Genomic DNA, 10,226 nt, shown 5'->3' on the forward strand with positions numbered 1-10,226 from the left:
AAATTACAAATAGGAGTAGGAGTTCTGTGTTTTAACAAAATTTATATTTTAATTATATTGTGGTCTATGTATAATTAATTCAACATTAATAGATAAAGAGTGTTAATATATATGATAAATGTCTTGATATTTTATACAGTATAGTCACTCCACCTTATGAAAAACTTTGCCTTGCGCAAGACTTTTATTAATAAATATTATTATTAAAACTATTTTAATTAATTACCGTCGTTTGTTGAAGAGTTTTAACGTAATAGACCACTTTTATGTGGATGGCTTTGGAAATCTTACACATTTTTGTTGTAATCGATATAAAATTTGCCTAAGAGTTTACAAAAAAATATGTTTTTTGGACCCAATTCATAAAAAGCGATTTTTTTGAAAGTTAAAACAGAAAAAACAAATTTTATTTTTAGTAGTAGTCATATTTTCCTTTTACCGTTTAAATGAATTTGCCGCAAAAAAAAACATTTTTGTTAAAAAATTTAACACTAAAGTTTTTAATTAATTAAATTTAGTTTATTTAATTAATTGTATAAACTATATTCAATCAAAAAAATTATTGAAATTGAATAATTTATAAAATAACATATAATTTGTCATAAAATACTACGGCATAGTTTGCTGTGGATAGGCTGAAAAGGTGTGGATGGTAAATATAGATAGACAATTGTTATTATAAAGTGTTGTTTAAAATAAGTAACATGCCTTGTATTTTTGACAGGTTTTTGTTGGTATTTGCCGTATAGCAATATGTTATAAATTTGAGCAATTTACTATTGTTATATAATTTAATTTTAAACTTTTGGTTTTAATGCGGTATTTTGCCATTTAACTTTTTAATGTTTTTATATTAAAAATATAATACCATTTAACCATGTTTATAGAATTTGTTTGAAACTATTATTAGTTTTAATCCAAAATCAATACTAATATTTTAATAAAGGGGGGATAAAAAACCGCTTCCACTTAAAAACCGATTCTTTCAAAAAAATAGTTTTTTGTTAATTTAATTATAATTAAATTTATAGTTTATTTTTTTCCCGTTTCAACAAAAAAAAGAAAAAATTCAGGGTTTTTTATTCAAACAATATTTTACAAAATGAAAAGAGCCTTTTTATTTTTTTGTGAAAATTTTTTATTACATAAAAAAAGCAAAGTTTGCCGAAGCCATAAACCGAGACTATTAAAAGTAGCAAGCAAAAGTTTATTTTGAGGACAATTAATTACATAAAAACGAAAATAAAATGTTACACACCATAAATTATTTTGAATTGTTTTTCAAACTCTTTTTCGATTTTTTGTTGGAATACAAATACTAATAAATCTTGAACCTATGAGTGCACCTTTTTTTCACACCCCCTTTATTTTCCTCTAATTTTTTACATTGTTTTTTAAGAGTAGAATCGATGATACTCGTGGTGGTTATAAACATACTCAAGAATAAAATTTAATGTTCTAACAGAGTTTGATCATATTTTATAATGATATACCTACATTTTTGTATCAGAAGATAAATGCACCTTTTTTCCATCACCCCTACAAATTTATTCCTCAATTAATCAAAAGTGCGTTTTATGGCCAAATTTAAATATTTTATATTGGCAAGTTCCAAGTGAAGACGTTTGAATTACCCATTCCCAACTCTTATTCAAGTTCATGTTGAGTATTGTATGTACGATGCATCTTCAAGTGTGTGAACAATTTTTTAATAAATTATGACTAAAAACGAAGCAAAACAATAAATATAGTAATTTTCAATAAAATTTAAAGGACAAAATGATGGAAGCGGTTTTTAAGACGCTTGGATGCCGATATATTTTTTTCTGTGTTTTTGATAAAATTTAAAAACTTTTCAATTATTTTACAAAACCAGTCTTTTTGGTATTATTTTAGTGTTGTTCATTTTTAATTTGGTATGGTATCGGTTTTATACGCCGAGAAGAGAGGATAAAAATAAGAAGAAAAAGATAGTGCATGGTATCCCCATAGTCGGCAACATTTCTTATTGGTAAAAAAATCAAAAAATCCGTGTTTCATACTACAATTTTTAACAAATTGGCAACAAAATATAATATTTTGCTGATAAAATTAACTCGAATAAAAGTTTCAAAAATGTGGCATAATTTACTTTTAAATACCAAAATACATGTAATTTATTGGCAATTTTACACCAAAAAGAAGGGAAGCGGTTTTAAAACCTCGAGCAAAATCACAAAAAAAATAATATGGCATTGTACAATAATTGGTTATATTTTTAAGTTATATAAAGCCAAGATGGTGAAGGTATCGGTTTTATTGTCCATTCAATTATGTTGCCCAAAAATGTATTTATCAATTTGGGTATAAAAAATGTTGAAGAAAGAGGTTGTATTCTTTCAACATGTAACCAAAAGATGATAGTTTTTAAATGAATAATGATACAATGACACAGTTAAATGTTGTCCGAAAGACAAAAATAGTTTTTATTTATTATTTACACAGTGTTTCATCAAGCATTCATAGTGTTAATTTGGTGTTTATTATAGGATAAAAAATGATTTTTTATAGTTAATTAAATTAAAATATTATTAAATTAATTCACAAAGGGATGAAATTAAAGATAGGAAGAGAAAAGTAAAAATTGGTTTCTGAATTTCATCATTGCCTTAATAGTGAACATACAACACAATTACGAATATTAACAATTATTCGATTATAGTTGTTAATATATTCAATTCATCGAAGAATAAATTCAAATGTATACTTTTATCTACTTGACAGTTAAATGGGTTGTGTTGTGGCTTTCATTTATATCGATCCAAATCAAAACATGCGTTTTATGTTTTATAGATTCTTTAATTAAAGTTATGAAATGATTTAACCAAAGAACAATAAATATAAAACTATATTTACTAAAAAATATCATAATGATTATTTTTTATTTATAGAATGTAAATAGTTTTTTTTAAATAAAAACTATCAATTGTATTTTAGTAATTAAATTAATCTATTCAATAAAAAACAAATCCAACACACACAAAACATTCGTTCATTAAATATAACAATACTTAAATTGTTTGCAGCAAGCCCAATCAATAACAACACATCAATCCAATAAGTTTATTGAGCTTGATTACACATTTGATAACCCAGGTATACTACATACAATTATGAGTAAGTTCAGATAAAAAAGTGATGCACGCCAACAATAAAACTTACATTATAATTTAAATAATTACATTTTAAATATTTATCAGAATCCTTAAAACATCATGTGATATATAATTCGACCAAACACAATCATTATAAACTTATGGCATCTTCTGGTATTAAACAACCTTATAAACTGAGCTCGGAAAAGGTTAAAAGCCTCCACCTTGCAGGTCCTAAAATTCCAAATAGTTTAGGCCTCATTGAATATCTTAAAGCATGTCCAGACACTTTTGAAAAGTTTAAAAATTTAGAAAAAAAAATGTAATTTGGCTCAATTTTCATTCTTTTAGAGATCAGATCCGTTTTTGTTTTTTTTGAACTTCCGTCCGATATTTCAGAATCGCTCAAAACAAACAATCTTTCATTTTTGGTCTCTTTGGAGCTTTTTTTCGGGACAATGAAATCTCATGGAGTTAAAACACAAATTTCTAAAATTAAAAAAGAAATGAAAACAGGACAAAAACCCGAAAAAGGACGACCAAGAAAGCTAACAGATTTAGAAATTGAAAAACTTCAAGCTGAAATTAAAAATGTGGGGAGTTCTTCTTCTTTGGGTGCTGGCTTATTTATTAAGCAAAATTTCGGGAAAAATTTGGAGAGGAGGCAATTGCATCAAATTGTCGGACACATTGAAGGTTTAGAGAAAAAAGTGGCACCTGTAATGGAAAAAAATAGGGCAGAAGTTAAACCAGAGTCAATTATGTCCTATTATTCCGACTTAAAGAAAAAACTTGATGGGGTACGTTTCGAATTGGTTTTTAATTTAGACGAAGTTGGTTTCGCTCAATGGGTAGACGCCACTCAACAAATTGTTTATGCATCTGTTGAGTCGGGAGAGCAGGTTTATACCGAAGTGGATCGGGATAAAGCCAGAATTAGTTTACTTTGTTGCATTTGTGTTGATGGAACAAAAATTACTCCACTTGTGGTAACAAAACGTCTATCCTTGTTAGACACCACACTTGCTATTTTAAGTGGAAGAGCTATTATTAGAACACAACAATCTGGTATGCTGACAACAGACCTTTACACGCTTTGGCTAAAAAGAGTCTTTTTCCCAACAATTAAGGCAAAAAGAGAGCAAATGGGAGTTAGATCGGATACGAAAGCATACTTAATTCTCGATGGATTCTCTGGTCACTTTTCTAAACAAATAGAAGATCTATTTTTAAAAAATCACGTCGAAATGATCAAAGAAGTTGCCCATAGTTCTCATCTGTGTCAGCCTTAAGACTTGGGAATTTTTGGGATAGAAAAGGTGTTTTTACAAAACAAAAATGGGTTGATGCAGCACAAATTTGAGTTAAAAGAAAAAGAGGGGAAATTTGAGCACAAAGTCGGAAATATTCTAAAAATGGATTCTCCCGATTTTAAAAATCTTTTGAAAGGTTTTGTGAACCTTTCAGAAGAAGAAAGAATTAAAGAAATTCTCTATTCTTGGGAAGTGGTTGCAAATGGGGACAATGTTACAAGCGCATTTTCTCAGGCTGGAATCACAGTGGCTGTGAAAAAACCAACACAAGAAAAAATAGAAAAAGCTTTAAAAATCAATTCTAATTATAACCCATCCGATTTGATTCATGGTGTTATAAGAATTAAGATAAATTCAGCAAGAGAAGCTTCTAAATTCTTGGGAAAGACGGGGACCCCCAAAGAAACAAAAGAACCCAAACGTATTTCTCTTGAAAACACTCAAATAAAAAAGCGCCGTCTTGAAAAAGAGCGACTCGATAGAGTCTCAAAAGAAACCAAAAAGAAAGTCAACAAAGGGAAGAAACCTCGAAAAGTCGACAATGAGAATGATTCTTAAACAATTTTAATTTAAGATGGTATTGGTATAATTAATTTTAACTATAAATTTATTTTATTTGGAGTTTTTTATAATTTGTTTTTTATAATTATTTAATAAAAAACTTTGCGATAAAAATTAACAAAAATAATTGAAATGTTAAAAATTAGAAGTGATATTAATAGAGATATAATTTATTTTATCGACAAAATGATTTGTTTTTATAACATCTAGTTTATTTTAGTTATTTAATTAAAAATATCATATTATTGAGATCTGTATTTTCGTCTTTTGTCTTTCAATAATAAATATAAATAATGAAAATTATAATAACAAATAAGTTTAAAAACAATTATCAGTTCTATCGCAATTCACAAATTGTTTCCTTTTAAACAATTTGTTGTTTTTCATTTTAGAAAAAATGGTTGTTTACAATTATAAATTCTGTTATGGAAACATCAATATTACAAACTTTAAAAAATGAGCCTTTCTTTAATACAAAAATATGGGATTTTTGATAAAAAATATTCAAAACTACTTTGATTGGAAAATAATTCGTCTTTTCAAAAAGAGTATTTAAACTTATAAAACTGGTATTTATATACAGTAAAACCTCCCAAGAGCGGGCGGGTGTGGGAATTTTGTTCTCTCAAGAACGGGCATTTTTAGCCAATCAAACCTTAAAAACCGCTCAATAGAGAACTCTATTTATAGTTTCAGTCCAAAAAATGCCCGCTCTTGAGAGAACCCGCTGTTAAGAGGTACCGCTCTTGGGAGGTTTTACTGTATGTGTGAACAAATGAGGAGGTGATATAAATAATGGCGAGAGAGTGTGGATTTGACATGGTGAGGAGAGGAAAGAGTGCGTGGATGGTTTTGACAATAACAAATAAAAAAATGTGGTTTAACATTTTGTGCCATAAACGTGTTGTGTTTGATACGTTACAACTTCAAAACAAATCAAGACTAAAGCGACTTTCCTTATTTAATTTAATCAAACTGGGCAGTCCATGTGCATCATATCAACGCGGTGAAAGCTGCGTTAGACTTATTCAATTAATTTGTTTTAATTGTTTTTATTATATTTTAATAATTTGTAATAAAGTCAAAAATAACTTGAAAACGTTTTATAATCGTAGTCTATTTATGATTTGTTTTTCGTCATTGTTTTCGTAACTTTCCTGAAAGAACACATAACCTGTGGCTAAACTATGATGTTTTTTTCCCAATAAAATAAGAAATAATTGATTTTTCTTCTAAAATATTCTTAAAGAGTTTTGGCAATGTTGTTGTCGTTGTTATTTTTTCTTTTTGTAAACGAAAAAACAATAACAAAAAAGACAAAATATATAACATTTTTATTATTTTTACCATAAACAAAAAAAGTGATTTTTCAAAAGAAGCGGTTTTTTAGCCCCCCTTTACTATTTATTAATTCTTGTAGTTTTGAGTATAATAGTATCACTATTAGTTTATTTTTATTAAATATAATAATGAAAAATAATAGTTAAAAGTTATTTCATTATCCCCTTATATATATAGAGGGCGAAAAAAACCAGAAATTTCCAAAATCACAATCCTAATTACCCACGTCACCATTTCATAACCAAAATGTTCATTTTCTCTTATAAATTCGTACGTTATAATACCACATTTTCGGCAATAATTATTTTGGAAACCTCTGAAAAAAACCGCTGGGATATACTTTTTTGGTTAATTTTTGATTTGTTTATAGTAAATTGTATAGATTGCCTTTTTAGATTAATTTCCTTTTCCACGATTTTAGATAAAAACAATAGGTTTTACAACAAAAACCATTCAAAAAGTTTTGTGGTTTTGATTTTTGAAAAGCAATTAATTTGTAGAAGTTGGTTAGGAAAAAGCAGTGGTGCCTATTCCGACTTGACTGAAAAGGAAAAATAATAAAAAAACGATACAATTTTTATTTAAGAAAATTTATTTTGTTTTAAATTCCGTTTTGATTTTTCTAAAACAAAAATAAAACAATTTTACAATTGTTTTTTGTTTTTCTTTTTAAAGTGAATACCCTTCAAATGTACCTTTATTTCACACCCCCTTTTGAAAAAAACACATTTTTAAAAAGATAGAAACAATCGTTTCTCTGATACACATTGTTTATCTCAAGAGTGGTCAAAGAGACATTTCATTTTCGTATTAATTAGTGAATTTTAAAATTTGTAATTATGGTTTTCAATTTCATCTGGTAAAGCGAACTTTTAATTCAAACTCCCTTCCACAAAATTTTTTTTAAAGTTTTGTTGAGATTAAAAGAAAACAATGGTGTACTTGCAATGTCGTGTTTGAGATAAAACATTTTGTTCTGTGATGTTAATGTCGCAGTGTTGTGTTTCAAAGAAACGACTGAAACACATCATGAAATTGTTTTTTCAACATTTCACTAAAAACAAAAATGACTGATAATAGTAAAACAACCATTAATTATATGGAATATTTTTTTCACTCTATAGTCAGCGAAAAAAACCACTTGTGGAATAAAACCACTTGGAAAAATAAAATGGTTCTTTTTTAACAAATTTATAGTTTTATGTATAGTTTAAGTTTTTTAAAAAAATTCTATTTTAAGTGTCATTTTTACATAAAAATAGAAAGACCACTTTCTTATAACATTTCCAAATTGCCTTTTGACTTTTTTTGTTTTTATATTATTTTTTGGTAATATGAAATGGTTATTTGCCGTGGCTATTAAGAGACTTATTCAAAAAAAATAAAAAAATTGTTTTTTATCTGAGAAATTAACAATAAAACTATTTTAACGAATACCGTTTTAGCTTCAAAAATTAATCAAATTTTGTTATTATAAAATGTTATTCAACCAAAAAACAAAACGTTAAGACTCAAACCTTTGGCTGAACCTTTGTTCAACACCCCCTTCTGTAATTTTTTTCTTTTTTAGTCCTGTTTATTGGGTTCATAACTTGAATACACCTTGTTGGTAATGTAACACCACCGAACAAAGTCAACATTAATACGTTTTTTAAATTGTTTTATAACGCTCAATAATTTATATTTCACTATTATAATCACTGCACCTTTATTACACCCTCCTCTTAACCAATACCTCATTTTTTCAAAAGTGCATTCGTCGGTCAAAATCCAATTTGATATTTTCAAACATGTTTCCACAATGTTTTGATGTGGGTCACAAACCATCATTTTATTATTTCATTGTCAAGCATCAGCGCAATGAATGTGTGCCGTTCGTTGTGTTTGAAAAAAACTCAATTGATGTGGCATTTTTTAAATTAATGTAAAATTATAACAACTTTAATCGGAATATTAAGAATTAATTATAACAAGTGGTTTTGTAAATTTCGGTTTGCCCCTATTGTTTTTTACATTTTTTCTAAAATTTGCCAATTTTTTAGGCAAACATTGTAATAGTGTCAAGTTTTCATGTTGTGTCTAAAGTAAAATGTCTACAAGTGGGTTTAGTTGTCGCTTGTTTGACGCTTTCCAAAACTTTTTGGTAAAAAAATCAAAACAAAATATCAAATAAATGGTAGCAATCATACGTGTATGCCGAAAAAAAAGACACGAAAACAAAGTTATAAAACTCGGCATATTGAATATTAGTGGAAAGAAACATCTAATACACAATATGGAAGATGTTTACTAGTGGTTTTATTTGCCGAGTGGGTGGATAAATAAAAAAATAAATGCAAACATTAAAAACTGGTAAAGATTTATCATTAGAATATTAAGTAAAATGTTCACAAGTGGTTTTTATTGCCGGGTTGATAGTTCTGCTAAAAATGCATTTTAAAAATGATTTACTTTTATACTCTAATTGGTTAAAATAATTAATAATATTATTATGTAAATTGTAGCAATAGTTTTAATTTGCCTCGAGTTAATAATTTGATAAATCAAAAAATGAAAAAAAAATAATATTGATATAAACAGATAAATTAATAGTTGTATAATGGGTAATTAGGATAAAAAAAGAAGCAAAAACCATTAAAAATGATGATAAAACACAACCAATAAACAAAAACAAAAGATCCAATTTTATAATTATATTTTTACTATAAATTACTATAATAAAATGATATTATAGTTAATAGTTAATAAATAGTAATAAATAGCATTTTTTCATGTGAAGATAGTTAGGGTTGATAGACAAACAACAACAATAATAATATAGTTTTTATTAATTCTTACATATAAAACCAATAATACATAGTAAAATAATCATTAGAGAACTATTAATCTATAAATTATTGTGGGACAATTAATGTTATTGTTAAGTGTTTGTAGATTGATCGATGTTCGTATCATAGTTTGTTTTTACATGTAAGCTTGGTTTCATTTGTTTATAATTCAGTTTTAAATAATCAACAGAACAAGTTAGACAACAATAAAATTGTACGAACAATTAGAATTCTGTTTAATTATATCAAGTATTTGTGAGGTATCTCCTCAGCCGTTGGTATATATTTTTTATTACAATCCACAACACTTTTGTGTAAACCGTGGTAATTATTATAATTGTTAATATTCTTTTTATCATTGTTTTATAATTGAATTATTAAAACATATTAATTATTTTTTGGTATTTTTTTATTTAGAAAATAATTTTCGTTTTATTGGCTGTTTCAGTTTGAAATATGAATGGCAACTCTGAATTTTTGTGTGCTTTTTTCTTTTTTATTTTTTTCCAAAAAAACAAAAAAATGTAAAAGAATAACATTTTCCATCGAAAACACTAAAGAAATACAAGTGGTTTTTTTCGCTGACTATAAGCTTGTTTCTTTTGAAAATCAATTTTCATTTGTAATTTGTCGTATAATAGGTATATACTAAAATGTTAAAGTTGTTAATACAAATTTTATAAAAAAAATCATTTTTTAATTATACAAAATTTAAACACAATAATCGTTGTTTTAAACATGTAATATTTTTAAGTATTGATAATATAATAATAAAAAGTCTATAAAAACAATATAATAAGTATATTTAAACCAATTTTTTTAAAACAGTTTGTTACTGTTTTATTTAATTTAATAAATATTAAAAAGAGTCCAAAAAGTTATTTATTTTGTAAATTTTATTTATTTTTTAAAAGTTGTTTTTATACGAAAAAATTCCTTTTTACAGGAAAAGATAAGTACAAAAAATATAATAATTAATATAACTATTCCAAAACTAAATACCAATAACACACCCAATAACATAAAGAAGGGGAAAACAATTTGATCAA

This window comes from Entamoeba invadens (assembly GCF_000330505.1).
Source record: "Entamoeba invadens IP1 unplaced genomic scaffold scaff_1105074726367, whole genome shotgun sequence".
NCBI classification, from domain to species: domain Eukaryota; phylum Evosea; order Mastigamoebida; family Endamoebidae; genus Entamoeba; species Entamoeba invadens.